The sequence below is a fragment of the Nicotiana sylvestris genome, chromosome 6 (assembly GCF_000393655.2).
Source record: "Nicotiana sylvestris chromosome 6, ASM39365v2, whole genome shotgun sequence".
Taxonomy (NCBI): domain Eukaryota; kingdom Viridiplantae; phylum Streptophyta; class Magnoliopsida; order Solanales; family Solanaceae; genus Nicotiana; species Nicotiana sylvestris.
In genome coordinates, this window is record NC_091062.1 from 182,367,425 (window position 1) to 182,386,323 (window position 18,899).

Below are 18,899 nucleotides of genomic sequence, written 5' to 3' on the forward strand. Positions count from 1 at the left end.
ATGTGAGTATAGTTACAGCCATAACAACACTTTGATATTGTTGTCTATGACTCTGAACTGGGTTCTTTGAACCTCCTAACTCAATCAATTCCCACTCCCTTCTCCCCTTTATGTGCTTGAGCCTGAACCTGAGTCTGGTGGTGTCCTAATCACCATCCAGACCTAGGTTTGACCCTCAAGGGTTTGCGCCTAACTTGTTTGACCAAACAAATGGTCAGGGGTGTGCCAGTCTGCACCTGTGGCTGGGTATGACCACCATTTGTTATGGCTCCTCAATTCCTTTTCACTTTGCACTTACTCCTAGCTCTAAGTTCTGCCCCTCTCTTGCAAGCCATGCTTTGGGACCCTTGAGCTCCCACTGAACTTGGATGCCTAAGGGCTGGCTATTCCGCACTGCACTATTCTAATTCTAAGTGGTATCCTGAGTGTAAGCAATGCCGGGAATCCTTGAGATTCCTTGGAACTTTGAAACACTTTGGATAAAGAGAAGGTTTTGTAAATCCGAAATTGGTTAATCACATGTTATTGGACATTAAGATTGAATTAGGCTGCTCGGATATAGCTGTTAATTTTTAATGTATTTATTTTCTTTCTTTTGGTCTGTAATAATTTGTATAAAGGATTTGGGGAATATAGTAAAAGGGTGTGGGAGGGGTTTTACATTCTTGAATCAGTAAGGGTAGAAACCATGCTTTAGGATTTTAATTTTTTAGAAATCCTGCCTATAGGATTGTTCAATGCTTCTGATTCCACATCACCTAGAGACCATGCCTATAGGGTCAACGCTTCATTGTGCTACAAATCACATAGAAATCATGCCTATAGGACTTAACGTTCATGTAATCAATGCATATAGGGATCATGCCTATAAGGAATGCATATGCATTAGGCAAACTGTAGGGTTAGTTAACACAATCATCTTTTACAAGTTCAATAACAGGTTTTAAAAAATCAAAATAGATATCATGCCTATAGGATTTGCATCAAACTCGTCTGATTCGCTTAAAGTAATAATGATCTATTAACTAGTCCTTAACGTCTTAATACAACAACGATTTCAGAAGTCTTAATTCTTTGACAAAAACTCTCTTGACTCAGTATGCTTTTAAATCCCTCAAATCGACATCTTTTTCTGAAACAGTTTCTTTCTAAACATTCTGCCTAAATGTTTTACTCCGACCCTGAAATTGTCTTTTAAAACAGTTGCACCTTACCCTTTCCTTAGATATTTCTATCTCTGAAACTCTTTCACAACCATTTCTGTGTTTATCTTTACTGCAGTTTATACTTTCTTTTCAAAACTCCTCTGCATTAGACTACTTTTTCCTGAAACCAGTACCGTTTAAATCACTCACTTGAAATACCTTAATTTTTGACAATTGGATCCAAGTTTCCTAATGCAGACTTTCTATCTAAACATATGGGTCGAACCAGTCCGTTCGCTATTTAAGTTTAATTTAAAGACCAACTCAGTATGTGCCAAGACATGCTAAACTAAGTGTTTGGTTGATTAAAGGGTTTACTTGAGCCTTACCTATTTGTTTTGTTCATCCTTATATTTATTACTTGTTTTGTATGTCGCAATTAGAATTTTAACCTTTGAACTCCATATATGCCTATCTCCCTTTCCTTCCCCTTTAGGATTAGCAGTCCTGATACCCCGGGACTGATAGGTTGGGACGGGTACTAGCATGCAATAAGTAAACGAGACTGATCGCGTTTAAATACCTTAACTGGGTGGGAAGGGTAGAATATGGATATGATGACCGATGCGCTAATATCACGTGCGACCCCTCTTCTGAGGAGTGATCGCTGGGTATTTCATTGAAGTGATCCATATTAATTATAAACTTAGGACTCCCCTCCCTTTATTTGCTTTCATCTCTTCTTGTAAAACTGTTAAGATCTCTTTTTCATGAATTTCTACCCTCTTTACTTACCTTTGAAAATTTTCAACTTGGTCGCAATGTTATGTGCGAATCCTTATTTGAGATTTGATTGTTTACTTGTAAAGTCACAATTGCAACATGGCCGGGAACCACACTAGTGGATCTTGAGGGGTGCCTAACACCTTCCCCTCGGGATAATTTCTAGCCCTTACTCTAATCTCTGGTCTCTTTATCTCAAACCCTTCTTAAAGTGTCCTAATGCACTATAATCATTAGGTGGCGACTCTCAACTCCTAAACCCAATTATTGAAAGGGAATAGAGTTGTCCTCCCAATGTCGTACACCTGATTTCTAACCCCACGGTTAGAGAAAAAGGGGGCGTCGACAGCATGGCGACTCCGCTGGGGACTTTCTTTAGGCTTTTACCATTGCATATTGTTTGTGACTTTATTATCTCATTAATTGCTTTATTTACTATCTTTTATTCTTTCACTACGAAACTGACTTGGCTCTTCATGTCTTTTCTTTCCTTTAGCTGCTTTCCTTTACTACTTTATTTCAATGTTGTTGTAATTAATGCAATTATTGTAATCATTTATCTTATGAACGTGAAAATACATGTCAATTTGTTTCATTCTTGTAAATTGCATCTTCAACATCATATTCCACTTGTGCCAAACAAACACCATAGCAACGCTTATAATGAGTGGTTGCGCTCTTCCAATATTATCACCCTTTAAATTCGGCAAAGGCGTATTTGCGGTAAAACCAGCCGATCAGCGGTGCAGTCGACGGTTCCGTGCCTTTCCCTCTTGAGTTGTCTGCTCAAGGGTACCTGTCTAATACCCCAATAGAAACCTTACTCTGTCTAACTGTGCATGCATCATGATCAAACCTAGCCGAGTCAGTTATGTTGTCCACATAACGACTCGTTAAGATAGCCTTGTCCAAAGTCCATCGGGTTTCCCTGAAACCCAAATAGACACATACATGTTCTGTGCATTTATTTGGAGAATTAAATTCTTTTTATGCTAATTATTGGTTTAAATAGTCAAGTCTGGTGGGGTAAGGGTCTAACACTCTGTTTTGAAGAAAATAAGGCACGAAGTCCCCAGATTTGGCATGGTAACCAACATTCATCCAAGGCTGCTGAATTGGTGGGAAGATCTTCACTCTAGTGAGCAGACACTCGTCCGCAAATACTTAGGGAATCTACCTTCTCTTCTAGAAATCCAGCCTGACAACAAAATTATAGAGGCTGCAACTCTGTTCTAGGATAGTGACAGGTCCGTATTCCGCTTCGGGAACCTTGAAATGACTCCTTTGCTCGAAGAACTAGGAGGCTTAGCTGGTATTCCTTGGGAGACTCCAGGTTTACTTATGCCAGAGAATCGCAAGGGTAGGGGTTTCCTTAAGATGATGGGACTGAAGAAGAACCCAGACTTGACCTGTTTGAAAGACTCCTACATCCCATTCGACTATCTGTACGAGAGGTACGGCCATAGCAAGTCATACCGCACCTACTCAGATGAATTTGCCCTCACCTCACTAGGGCATATTCACATAAGGGTCTTCGTATTCATGTTTTGTTTCCTGGGATGATAGTGTTCCCTATGAAGAAGGCTAGGATTCACACAAGATTGGCCTTGGTAACCAAGACTCTGATGGAAGGAATCGGCGGACAACCTTTCAGCATAGTGCCCATGATTGTTGCTGAGATATACCGGGCTCTAGACAACTGTCAGCGAAAGGCCAGTCATTTTGAGGGATGCAATTTATTACTTCACCTCTGGCTCATGGAGTACCTTCAGAAAGAAGAATACCGACAAGAAATCTTACGCAGAGACTGGGATGATCACATTGCCTTCCACCAGCCAAGGTGTATGAATTATATGCCTAACATGTTCGCTCAGCCAGAGGACGCTGGAAGATGGGTGGAGCTATTTGAGAATCTAAAAGAAGACCAGGTACAGTGGATGGTCAAAAGGTTCCCTATGGAAGAATTCATTGTTCGATCTCGAGATGCACCATTTCTCATACTCATTGGTCTAAGAGGAACTTATCCCTGCGTTCCCCTCCGAGCCATGAGGCAGGCTGGAAGAAAGCAAATTATACCAAGGGTCGACAAAATGAGTCACTTTAGGGCCGATTTCCAGGACGATGATAGCCCTCACAAATGCCAAGCTCAACACATGTGACATTGCAAGCTCGTTTTGGGGAAAGAATCTATTGAGCCAGACAGGTATCACGCTGGTTGCGTGCTGCATTATTCGGGTTGGTTGGAAGATAAGCACAATGGTATGGGTCAGCCCGGGTTCATTCACGGACACAGAATCATCGACGAGAAAGCTGAAGCAAGGGTTAAGTACAATCAACTGCGCAAGAGGATTTGAGAGTGTGAAAGTGAGCATCGGGAAATACAAGAAGCACATCAGAAGTTGATCGAGGAATGGAAGGATATGGCTGTCAGCGCCAACAAGCGACTAGGGTATTTGGAGCGAGGTCTAGTGGAGCTAGAAGGAAAGTTCCTCAAGAGGATTGAAGATTGTCGAAACGCTGAAGGGAATGCAGGTGGACATTTGGCCCAAGCTTATTTGCTGCTAGGACTGCGCGAGTTGGTGAAGCTGTTCGATGGGGATAAAGATACCGAATCTGGGGAAGGTCCGTCTGGGAACAAGTAGTTAGGAGTCTTTTATTTTGCTTCTAATGATGTAATAAGGCCGATGTCCACTAGTGACATTTTATTTTCCGTTATTTAGCATCGCTTTGGATTTGTCTTATTTCTTATCAATAAAATGAGGCATTTAGCATTATAAGTTCTCCAAGTTAATTTGTCGCTAGGCCTACCTCAGGCACAACAAGGCACCTAAATTAGGACGCGATTTATATTCTTGACAATGTGTTTAAATATTGCAACATTTTCTTCTCATAACCTGCACTAACTTGTTACCTTTTTGTTTTTCTTTATTTTTATTCCCCTCCCCACTAGTTAGTTCGTGCATTCTGGCACCATCATCATACAGTACGAGATCCAAGGGCCCTCTACCTCCTCTTCCTCTGAGTCCTATCCGAAACAAGAGCAAAGGTAAAATGGGAGATTCAAGCGCCAGAAAGGAAATTGAAAGAATTGAGATTCCTCAGGGTACCCCGGTTGCTATGGAAACTGCTGCCCAACTTGAGCAGAAACTGTTGAAGTTCCAAGAAGAACTGGATCAAGTTCGGAACTTGGCAAATTTATCATTCACTCTCACCGCTCCTGATGTCAACTTTCCAAATGCTCAAAATCCCGCACCTCCATAGAACACCCCACAACCACAGATGCAACCCACCCATGCTCAACATTGCAACACATGCCACACTCCACTACCCATTCCTGAACCACTAAACACCACAAACGACCACCCCCACAACACTCCCATCTACGTAGAAACCATACCCCACTACACTCAACCAATCTCAAGTGCACCTGAGTCTGATGACAAGGACTCTCTTATCAGAAATTTGGCAGCAGAACTCAAGAAATTGACCAGCCGAGTCCAGGGCATGGAAGGAAACAAAGGCATAGAGGGGCTGAATTATGAGGACCTCTGCATTCAGCCAGATGTTGAACTTCCGGAGGGATACAAACCTCCCAAGTTCAAAATATTCGATGGCACGGGAGATCCTAGAGTCCATTTGAGGACATATTGTGATAAGTTGGTCGGAGTTGGAAAGAATGAGAAAATCCATATGAAACTCTTCATGAGAAGCCTGAAGGGGGATGCCTTATCCTGGTACATCAGTCAGGACCCCAAGAAATGGACGAGCTGGGTAGGTATGGCATCAGATTTCATGGATAGGTTCCTATTCAATACAGAGAATGCACCGTATGTATTCTATATCCAGAATCTGAAGAAGAAGCCTACCGAGACATTCTGCGAGTATGCTACCTGTTGGGGATCAAAGGCTACTAAGGTCAGGCCAGCCTTAGAAGAGGAACAGATGAACAAATTCTTCATCCGGGCTCAAGACCCATAATATTATGAGAGGTTGATGCTGATCGAGGGACAAAAATTCTCGAATATCATCAAGCTGGGAGAAAGAATTGAAGAAGGCATTAAGAATGGTATGGTTACTAATCTTGAAGCATTGCAGGCCACCAACAAGGCTTTACAGTCTGGTGGTACGTCCAAGAAGAAGGATGTCAATGCCGTGATGGTCGCACAGGGAGCCAAATCACCACTAAAATACCACACCTACCCGTCACCTCCACTTATATATCAGCCTATCCCGAATTACCAAGCACCCGCACCCTCTTACCAAAATCCACCACCCGTTTACCAATCATCTCCACCTCCTGCATATCAATCCACTTCACCCAGATACTCTCATCCTGCACCTGTTTACCAAGCTTATAATGCTCAACCCCCTCACTACCAATCACCTCCCACTCGCCAAAATTTCCCTAGACCCAGACCAAATTTTGACCGCAGACCTCCCAAACAATATACAGCCATCGCTGAGCCAATTGACCAGCTGTATGAGAAACTTAAAGCTGCTGGTTACGTCTCCCCTATCCCTGCCATAACTCCAGAAAATCCTTCCCAGTGGATCAACCCTAATAAAAACTGTGCGTACCATTCCGGCATGAAAGGTCATACCATTGACGAATGCCGCTCGTTGAAGGACAAGATTCAAACTCTGATCGATAATAAGGTTATCATAGCAAAGGAGCCTGCTCCTAATGTCCGCAACAACCCTCTGCCTGATCACAGAGGTGGGGACATTCACATGATCGAGATCGAAGATGACTGGGACCCCTAGGATCGATAGGACTGATTGCTGAGGATGATGAGCCAAAGAAACCAGCAGTCACACTTCACCCGATTGTTGTGCAGAACCAGCCCTCCAGGGACGATGAAGTAAACATGTCTATACCTCTCGAATTTGAAGCACCTTTTTCTGCGAAGGTAGCCGGGCCAATTGAGGTTGAGTTTGGAGTTCCAAAGGCACCTGTACCCTTTGAAGTTGCTGTGTTACCCTCGAGGGCACCCATTCCCGTAGCAATGTCAGATGTAATACCGTTCCACTCGAATGCCATACCATGGGATTACACAGCTGAAGCAAGGAGGAAAGGAAAGACTAAGATGGGAGAAGCAATTGCTGTGCAGGGTATGAACAGAACAGGCAGGGTTTACACTCTAGAGCACCTAGCTGAGTCTAGTAAGCAAGCCTCGGGACGGACTACTGAAACTGGTCCCAATGATCTTTGGAGGAAAATACAAGCTAAGGAGTATTCGGTCGTTGAGAAGTTGAACAAAACACCGGCACAGGTCTCCATCCTAGCTCTTCTACAGAGCTCTAACGCACACAAAAATGCCTTGATGAAGATATTGAGCGAAGCTTATGTGCCCAGCAACATAACTGGGGGCGAAATGGCAAATATGGTAGGACAAATACTGGAAAGCCACAAAATCACCTTCCACGAAGATGAACTGCCGCCGGAAGGACTGAGTCACAACATGGCCCTACACATCACCGTGCAATGCGAGGATTACTTCATCACTAGAGTCTTGATCGATGGAGGCTCCAGCCTCAACATCTGTCCATTGATAACTCTCAGAACATTGGGAAAGAGCCTACACGAGATCAAAGATGGGGCCATCAATGTCAAAGCCTTCGATGGGTCCCAAAGGTCCACTCTCGGAGAGATCAGCCTATGCTTGCAAATGGGGCCAATCTGGTTCGACGTCGACTTTCAAGTGATAGATGTCCCAGCATCCTACAATTTGCTATTGGGACGACCGTGGATCCATGCCGCTGGAGCTGTAGCATCAACCCTGCATCAGGAAGTGAAGTTCGAATGGAATCACCAAGAGGTGATCATTCATGGCGATGGTAGCAACCCTATATATAGTCGCCAGACCATCCCGATGATTGGAGGCAGAAGGAGAATAGGCGGAGAAACATACCACCACATTGAAAGAGTCAACGCTGTAGACAAAGATAAATGGTGGGATAACAAGATTGAAAGTATCCTGAATTGGTGTGGATACGAACCTGGAAAGGGACTCGGCAAAAAACTCCAGGGAATCGCCAAACCCATCAAGCTGAAGAAACATGGCACTACATTTGGTTTGGGGTATGAGTACACTTGGGAGGAGTTCAATCACTGGTCGCCACTATGGCGCGGTCCCTACTACCCACTGGAGCACCCGATTTCTGACCCCACTGTTAGAGAAAAAGGGGGCGTCGACAGCATGGCGACTCTGCAGATACTATATATGGGTCGGAGGAAGATGAAACATTGGCAGCCGTGAAGAATCTGTTCCTGGAGGATGATGATATGGATTGCAGTGTTATTTTCAAGGAGGAAGGGGAGGAAGGCCCTTCTATACAAGTTGTGAACCGAGGAGAACGCCTCAGCCATTGGTCAATCAGAACCACCAGGGCCCGGAAAGCTTCGGGGTAGAAAGGCTAAACAAAAGCACCATGCATCACATTTTACTTTTTACTAGCTGATTTTATTTCCGCATTGTGTTTAATTCTGAAAAGAGCTCTGATACTCAAAACAATTATGAATCTAATCGAAGCATTTCAGTTTATTATATATCTCGTTCTTATTATTTTCCTATCATTCACTTTATTTTACACAACATTACTATTACTTGCCTTGATGATGAACCAATGATTGTGACTTGCAACGAGACAACGCAACAAACAGATACGGACTCAGAAGAGGATGCTATACCAGAAGAGGTCGTTAGAGGAGTTGAGAATTTTGAAAATAGGCCTAAGTCTAACTTGGATGAAACTGAGGTCGTTAATCTGGGAGATGCAGAGAATGTCAAAGTAACGCGCATCAGTGTTCACCTGTCACCATCAGAAAAGAAAGAGTACAAGGAGTTCCTAAAGGAATATGAAAACATATTCGCCTGGTCATACGATGATATGACTGGTCTCAGCACATCCATTGTTGCTTACAAACTGCCAACAGATCCAACATGCCCGCCGGTAAAGCAGAAGCTCAGGAAATTCAAACCCGACATGAGTTTCAAAATCAAAGAAGAGGTTACCAAGCAAGTCAAAGCCAAGGTTCTCAGGGTAGTAGAGTATCCGACATGGTTAGCCAACATCGTGCCAGTGCCAAAAAAGGAAGGGAAAGTTAGAGTTTGTGTTGACTACCGGGATCTTAATCGGGCAAGCCCCAAAAATGACTTCCCCTTGCCTAACATACACATTCTTATCGACAACTGCACCAAGCATGAGTTGCAGTCTTTTGTTGATTGTTTCGCTGGGTATCATCGGATATGGATGGATGAGGAAGATGCAGAGAAAACGGCTTTCATCACGCCGTGGGGAATGTACTATTACAAAATGATGCCATTCGGTTTGAAGAATGCTGGTGCCACCTACATGAGAGCCATGACTACCATCTTTCATGACATGATACACAAGGAGATCGAGGTATATGTGGATGATGTCATCATCAAATCCAAGAAATCCAGGGATCACATGGCAGATCTAAGAAAATTCTTCAACAGACTGAGGAGGTACAATCTGAAACTGAATCTTGCCAAGTGTGCATTCGGGGTTCCTGCTGGAAAATTATTGGGTTTCATCGTGAGTCGTCGAGGAATAGAATTGGATCCATCAAAGGTCAAAGCTATCCAAGAATTGCTGCCGCCAAAGAACAAGAAGGACGTGATGAGTTTCCTGGGAAGAATCAACTATATCAGCCGGTTCATAGCTCAATCCACGGTCATTTGTGAACCTATCTTCTAAATGTTGAAGAAGGATGCTGCTACCAAATGGACTGATGATTGTCAGAAAGCTTTTGACAGGATCAAGTAATACCTATCAACGCCGCCGGTCTTCGTTTTGCCTAAGCCAGGAAGACCCCTATTGCTTTACCTTGCGGTATCGGATAGAGCATTCGGTTGTGTTTTAGGACAACATGATAAAACAGGGAGAAAGGAGCAAGACATTTACTATCTCAGTAAGAAGTTCACACCGTACGAGGCCCGATATTCTCTTTTAGAATGCACTTGTTGTGCTCTGACTTGGGTCACACAGAAGTTGAGGCATTACTTCTGTGCTTACACTACTTATCTCATATCCAGAATGGACCCTTTGAAGTATATCTTCCAAAAGCCCATGCCCACTGGCAAGCTCGCCAAGTGGCAGATCCTGCTAAGTGAATTCGACATTGTTTACGTGACCCAGAAAGCAATCAAATGGCAAGCCTTAGCGGACCATCTCGCCGAGAATCCTGTAGACGGAGAATACGAGCCCCTACAAATGTATTTTCCTGATGAAGAGGTATCTTTCATAGGAGAAGATATTGCAGAATCCCATGATAGTTGGAGGTTGCTTTTCGACGGAGCTGCAAATTTCAAAGGAGTTGGCATAGGAGCAGTTTTAGTATCAGAAACCGGCCAGCACTACCCGGTATCCGCCAAGCTCAGGTTCCCTTGCACCAATAATATGGGCGAATATGAAGCCTGCATCTTGGTGTTCAAAATGGCTATTGACATGAACGTTCAGGAGTTGCTAGTGATCGGTGATTCAGACTTGCTCATACATCAGGTTCAAGGAGAGTGGGCAACCAAGAACTCTAAGATACTTCCCTAATTGCATCATATATAGGGGTTGAGGAAAAGGTTCACAAAGACAGAATTTCAGCACGTCCCCAGAGTCCAGAACGAGTTTGCTGATGCATTAGCTACTTTATCGTCCATGATCCAGCATCCATATACAAATTTCATTGATCCCATCCCAGTAAAGATTCATGATCAGCCGGCTTATTGTGCCCATGTTGAGGAAGAAACGGATGGAAAACCATGGTTCCATGACATCAAGGAGTACTTGGTAATAGGGGAATATCTGGGACATGCCAACGCTACTCAGAAGCGTACACTTCGTAGGCTATCCAGCAACTTTTTTCACAGTGGAGGAATATTGTACAAGAGGACTCCCGATTTGGGTCTACTAAGGTGTGTCGAAGCAAAAGAAGCATCCAGGCTATTGGACGAGGTGCATGCAGGGACCTGCGGGCCACACATGAATGGTTTTGTCTTAGCAAAGAAGATACTCCGAGCAGGGTATTTTTGGATGACTATGGAAACAGACTGTATCTAGTATGTTCGCAAATGCCATCGCTGTCAGATACATGCAAATATGATAAAGGCGCCTCCAAACGAGCTTACTGCGACAAGCTCACCATGGCCATTCGCCGCCTGGGGAATGGATGTTATCGGACCTATAGAGCCTGCCGCATCAAATGGGCACAGGTTCATCCTAGTGGCAATCGATTATTTTACCAAATGGGTCGAAGCAGCATCATACAAGGTGGTCACTAAGAAGGTTGTGGCGGGTTTCGTCCGCGACTGCATTATTTGTCGGTTCGGGGTTCCGGAATCAATCATCACCGATAATGGTTCCAATCTCAACGGAGACTTGATGAAAGCAATGTGTGAAACTTTCAAGATCAAACACAGGAACTCTACAACCTACAGGCCTCAGATGAATGGAGTTGTGGAAGCAACCAACAAGAATATCAAGAAGATACTAAGGAAGATGGTCGAAAGGCACAAACAATGGCATGAGAAGTTATCATTCGCCTTATTGGGATACCGCACTACAGTCCACACATCGACCAGAGCAACTCCCTACATGCTGGTTTATGGTACAGAGGCGGTCATCCCCACCGAGGTAGAAATCCCCCCCTTAAGGATCATACAAGAAGTAGAATTGGATGGTGTAGAATGGGTAAAAGGTCGCTACGAGCAGTTAGCCCTTATAGATAGGAAAAGGATGAATGCGGTTTTCCACGTTCAGTTGCATCAGAACAGAATGTCCAGAGCCTTCAACAAAAGGGTTAAGCCAAGGAAGTTTACACCAGGGCAACTGGTGTTGAAGAAAATCTTCCCACATCAAGATGAAGCCAATGGGAAGTTCTCTCCTAATTGGCAGGGCCCGTACATGGTTCGCCGGGTTCTAACTGGAGGAGCCCTTATTCTTGCGGAGTTGGATGGAGAAGTCTGGCCAAAGCCAATCAATTCAGATGCAGTGAAACGATATTATGTGTAACCACGTATGATTCCCTTAATGATGTAATTTGAACTACGCCTGACCCGATTCCTGTTTAAGAGGGGATATGTAGGCAGCCCTATGGGTTCGGTCACATTTTAATAAAAATTCCAACCGCTATTGGAATTGGGGCAGAATTTTGAGGAGGACCCTCAAAATTCCGAAGTCAGTTCTTCAGTCTCTTCATCGCCGGAAGCGCCAACCCAGTAAACTTGGGCAGAATTTTGAGGAGGACCCTCAAAATTCCGGAGGAAGCAAGGTCGCAATGTCTTGAACCACATTGCGATCAACGGTTCATCCGAAAGAAAAATCTTTTTTCAAATATATACTTACGTTATATTTACTAAATCATGCATAACTATCATTTGAATTGCTGTCATTTAGCCACACTACCCCAACGATACACAACGTCAAGAGCCCGGGGAGGACGAACTAACCTTTCCCCTCATAGAACTCACGATTTTCTTTGGATGCAGGCACTCGACTTGCAATATCGTGAGGTATATTTATGTACGCATACTTTCCCAAGAATGCAACTTCTCAGAATCATCACTTGCCCGCAATTGTTATCCGTACCCAATCTCCCCAGCAGTCATATTGTCATAATCGGCTATCAGCTAAGAGATCTTACTACTGATCATCCTTTTACATTCTTGCACTGCATAAGGCTACTTTTCTGCCTTCCGAGGTTAAGCTCTACCTCCACCTGCATTTTGCATAAGGCTACTTTTCTGCCTTCCGAGACTAAGCTCTGTCTCCATCCGCATTTCCTGCATTGCATAAGCTGCCTTTCTGCCTTTCGAGGTTAAGCTCTACCTCCATCCGCATATCTTTGCATTGCATAAGGCTACTTATCTGCCTTTCAAGACTAAGCACTGTCTCCATCTGCATTTTTGCATAAGGCTACCTATCTGCCTTTCGAGGTTAAACTCTACCTCCATCCTGCATAAGGCTACTTATCTGCCTTTCGAGACTAAGCACTGTCTCCATCTACATTTTGCATAAGGCTACCTATCTGTCTTTTAAGGTTAAACTCTACCTCCATCCTGCATAAGGCTACTTATCTGCCTTTCGAGACTAAGCACTGTCTCCATCTGCATTTTTGCATAAGGCTACCTATCTGCCTTCCGAGGTTAAACTCTACCTCCATCCTGCATAAGGCTACTTATCTGCCTTTCGAGACTAAGCACTGTCTCCATCTACATTTTGCATAAGGCTACCTATCTGCCTTCCGAGGTTAAACTCTACCTCCATCCTGCATAAGGCTACTTATCTGCCTTTCGAGACTAAGCACTGTCTCCATCTACATTTTGCATAAGGCTACCTATCTGCCTTCCGAGGTTAAACTCTACCTCCATCCTGCATAAGGCTACTTATCTGCCTTTCGAGACTAAGCACTATCTCTATCTACATTTTGCATAAGGCTACCTATATGCCTTCCAAGGTTAAACTCTACCTCCATCATGCATAAGGCTACTTATCTGCCTTTTGGGACTAAGCACTGTCTCCATCTACATTTTGCATAAGACTACTTATTTGCCTTTCGAGGTTAAGCTCTACCTCCATCATGCATAAGGCTACTTATCTGCCTTTCGAGACTAAGCTCTGTCTCCATCCTGCATGGCTGAAATATCACCACTTTATTTTGAATGGCTGCAATATCACCATCTGCATTTAAATTTTCGCTCTGGCTGAAAGATCGCCACCCTTTACATTTATTTGGCTAAAATATTACCACCTTTTCATGGGCTGAAAGATCGCCAACTTATTCAAAGGCGTCATAGTTCGGAGGCGCCATCTGCATAGCCCGAGAACACCATTTCATTGCCTGCGAATTTTTATTTTTTTATGCTCTTCACGGCCCAGGACATCAGAGTCTGAGGACGTCATCCTAACCGTCCAAAGACAACATTCATGGGAACTTGCATCATGTTTAAATTATGCACAATACACGCTACATTGCTCACTTGCAGGTACACCGGCTAGCAAACAGCCATCTCAGCAGGAGCGATCCCGCTCCAGTTCTCCGCAGTCTGTCTGACTCCAAATCTAATCATCGCGTCTGTTCTTTTCGAATCCCCATTCGACACACTCCGTCAATGGTTCCTGAAATACATATGTCCTGATTCCGATAAAACTAGGGATATGTAGGCGGCTCAGAATCCATATCTCGGTCAAAACACTTTTCAATCGCCGATCCGGTCAAAATTGGCCATCTTGTCTTTACCCGACAACTCTTTCATCCTCCTCGGGTAAAGAGGGGAAGCTGTTGATATCCAATTTTTCCCTATGAATATTTATACCCAAAACACTTCCAAAATAACATATATGTGCATATATAAGCACACCAAAAGGTTTTGGCATTTTAATGATTTTAAACCAATTTATGGCCTATCTTTACACCATAAAATCCAATAATTATTCCCAAAGCTTGCCATTTTGGAGAATAATTTATTTTATTCTAATATTTACACCAAAATATATTCAGCATGATTTTTGCACATTTTTTACAAATTCGTTTGGTATTTTTAAAGCCAAATTGCATATAATTGCAATACTAGTCTCTTTAAGATTTAATAGCATTTTATAATTACAAAATTGATCCCAATATTTTCGCATTAATATTTATATATTATTTGTTGACTCAGTGCCTTTAATTTGCTTTTAAAACATTTTCTACTATTTTTATAAAATAATAAAAGGAAAAATTGACTATTTCAATTGTAGCCTCAATTCATTTCAATTATAACCCAAATTTCATTTCAATTTCAGCCTGAAATCAGCCCATTTTTTAACTCAATGGGACCATCCCAATTCATTCAAACCCAGCCCCTTGACCCGTTTAATCCAACCCGCCCGAAAATCCTTTTAATCCAAGCCGTTGATCATTTTGATCAACGGCCACAAACGGCCCTTTCCTTTTTTATTCTACCAACCCCCCAACCCTAACCCTTATTTCTCTTAGACAACCGCCTCTGAAACCTCTTCTCTCTCAAAACGCTTTCAAGCACTCGAAACCCTAATCGCCTCCCTCGTCTTCTCCGACCATTATCTCGCCGGAGTCCATGGCTTTTCAGGCCATGGACGACCTGTGCTCACCTTCCTTCACTCCTAAGCCATGGGTGTTCGAGATTTCTAGGTTTGACCTCAACGACGTTCGTTCAGATCTTCTCAGATCTGTGGTTCTATGGCCTCTCCGACCTTGCTCCGACATATTTGAGCTTTAGAAGCCAAGCCATGTCCATCTCTGACTCAAGACCAGACCTGTTCCAAGCCTTCTCATTTCTAGTGTTTCAGAGAAACCCTAGAGCTATTCGAGGTTCCTTCCTCTTTTATTTACTAAGATCTGTGATGAATCCGTGCTATATTCAACGTTTTAAAGCTTTTCCCTAATTTTCTTTTCAAAATTAGGCCGCTTCCAATTTAGGGTTTTCGAAAAAAAATCTCAAAATAACTTCTGACTCTTCTTCTTCTTCTTTTCTTTGTGTGAATCTGTCTGTACCACGTTCTTATGAGTTTTTCTCTTGTGTTCTTATGTATGCCATACGATGCATGTTCTTCTATTTTTGTGTTCTGTTCTTCCCTCTACTGGATTCTATAAGCATGCTTTACATGTCTATCTCGTATGTTCCTCTACTGTATTTTTACTGAGCTTTTGCTCCTTGCTTACCTTTACTGGACTTTGTTTGAACCCTAAGCATGTTTCATCTACTATTTTCCTAAACATGTATCGCTTTTTATTTTCTGAACTTGTTTGAGTGACAAGTTTTGCTTAAATGTATTCCCTGTGTTTCAAACTTGTTGTTCTCTCTGTTTGTTTCTCAAAAGTCTCTGAAAGAGACTACTGAGCCTGTTCTATTTGTTGTTTTCTCATCTATGCATCTGATTCAAGTCAGAAACCCCAGTATTTGGGGGTTTTTGGCAAGCTCGACTTTGTGTTTGGACTAAGGGTTCCATTCAGAACCCTGACTCTCTTTCAGACTCATTCTGAGTCTGTGAATCTAACCTTCTTGGGTACTCTGATCTCTTGCTAGTTTTACAACAACTCTCTCTTGTCTCACATGTCTGTATGCTTTTTATATGACAAATTCTCTTCTTTCAAAAGACCTTTGGCCAGCTTGTGATTGATTCCGAGTTCCTTTTTTAAAAGGTTTGATTGTGTGTTGTTGATTTTCTTTAAATTAAACCCTTCTCACATTTTTCTGGTTGGATTCATTCACACTAAGATTCGAATCTTGATTTTACTGGCTGGTTGATTGATTGTCTTTCCTTGTTTGACCTAAACCGTGTACTACTAAACTGTTTCCTTAAATAGGTTTCTGTGTATTTGCCCCTGTTATACTGCCTCAAAAAAAGATCGTTTAAAACAAATCCTTGCCTTATTTATTTTGCCCGTTTGAATCAAATCCCTTAACCAAAGGGAAACAGCTTTTGATTGATTTCAAAACTATTCTCTTACCTTTTTTTTTCTAGCCTTCTGCACTATAAAAGGGACTGCTCCTTTGCACTAAAGGAAGGGTTTCACATGCTTTCACATACTTTTCTGCACAAAAACACAGGCTTTCACAAAAAATTCTACTCTCTTTTTCTACTTTGTGCTTTCTGAAACAATTTTGAGCTCTCTCTCTAAAACCCTCAAGTGTTCTGCTGAACTTAAGTCTTCTCCCGCTGTGTTTACTTGCCGTGATTGCTCTATTGTTCTGCTTGTTCTTACTTTGCAACTGGTACATTATTCTTAGTCGAATAATGCTCATTCATTATGTGTTTACTTCCTAGTCTGTTATGTTCTTCTTTACTATGTTTCTGCAACCCTGTTGTGCTTTTTCTTATGTGAACTCCCTTTCCCTTTTCCCCTTTGTATGTGAGTATAGTTCCAGCCATAATAACACTTTGATATTGCTGTCTATGACTCTGAACTGGGTTCTTTGAACCTCCTAACTCAATCAATTCCCACTCCCTTCTCCCCTTTATGTGCTTGAGCCTGGACTTGAGTCTGGTGGTGTCCTAATCACCATCCAGACCTAGGTTTGACCCTCAAGGGTTTGCGCCTAACTTGTTTGACCAAACAAATGGTCAGGGGTGTGCCAGTCTGCACCTGTGGCTGGGTATGACCACCATTTGTTATGGCTCCCCAATTCCTTTTCACTTTGCACTTACTCCTAGCTCTAAGTTATGCCCCTCTCTTGCAAGCCATGCTTTGGGACCCTTGAGCTCCCACTGAACTTGGATGCCTAAGGGCTATATTCCGCACTGCACTATTCTAATTCTAAATGGTATCCTGAGTGTAAGCAATGCCGGGAATCCTTGAGATTCCTTGGAACTTTGAAACACTTTGGATAAAGAGAAGGCTTTGGAAATCCGGAATTGGTTAATCACATGTTATTGAACATTAAGATTGAATTAGGCTGCTCGGATCTAGCTGTTAGTTTTTAATGTATTTATTTTCTTTCTTTTGGTCTGTAATAATTTGTATAAAGGATTTGGGGAATATAGTAAAAGGGTGTGGGAGGGGTTTTACATTCTTGAATCAGTAAGGGTAGAAACCATGCTTTAGGATTTTAATTTTTTAGAAATCCTGCCTATAGGATTGTTCAATGCTTCTGATTCCACATCACCTAGAGACCATGCCTATAGGGTCAACGCTTCATTGTGCTACAAATCACATAGAAATCATGCCTATAAGACTTAACGTTCATGTAATCAATGCATATAGGGATCATGCCTATAAGGAATGCATATGCATTAGGCAAACTGTAGGGTTAGTTAACACAATCATCTTTTACAAGTTCAATAACAGGTTTTAAAAAATCAAAATAGATATCATGCCTATAGGATTTGCATCAAACTCGTCTGATTCGCTTAAAGTAATAATGATCTATTAACTGGTCCTTAACATCTTAATACAGCAACGATTTCAGAAGTCTTAATTCTTTGACAAAAACTCTCTTGACTCAGTATGCTTTTAAATCCCTCAAATCAGCATTTTTTTTGAAACAATTTCTTTCTAAACATTATTCCTAAACGTTTTACTCCGACCCTGAAATTGTCTTTTAAAACAGTTGCAACTTACCCTTTCCTTAGATATTTCTATCTCTGAAACTCTTTCACAACCATTTCTGTGTTTTATTTTTACTGCAGTTTATACTTTCTTTTCAAAACTCCTCTGCATTAGACTACTTTTTCCTGAAACCAGTACCTTTTAAATCACTCGCTTGAAATACCTTAATTTCTGACAATTGGATCCAAGTTTCCTAATGCAGACTTTCTATCTAAACATATGGGTCAAACCAGTCCATTCGCTGTTTAAGTTTAATTTAAAGACCAACTCAGTATGTGCCAAGACATGCTAAACTAAGTGTTTGGTTGATTAAGGGGTTTACTTAAGCCTTACCTATTTGTTTTGTTCATCCTTATATTTGTTACTTGTTTTGTATGTCGCAATTAGAATTTTAACCTTTGAACTCCATATATGCCTATCTCCCTTTTTTTCCCCTTTAGGATTAGAAGTCCTGATACCCCGGGACTGATAGGTTGGGACGTGTACTAGCATGCAATAAGTAAACGAGACTGATCGCGTTTAAATACCTTAACGAGGTGGAAAGGGTAGAATATGAATATGATGACCGATGCACTAATATCACGTGCGACCCCTCTTCTGAGGAGTGATTGCTGGGTATTGCATTGTAGTGATCCATATTAATTATAAACTTAGGACTCCCCTCCCTTTATTTGCTTTCATCTCTTCTTGTAAAACTGTTCAGATCTCTTTTTCATGAATTTCTACCCTCTCTACTTACCTTTGAAAATTTTCAACTTGGTCGCAATGTTATGTGCGAATCCTTATTTGAGATTTGATTGTTTACTTGTAAAGTCACAATTGCAACATGGCCGGGAACCACACTAGTGGATCTTGAGGGGTGCCTAACACCTTCCCCTCAG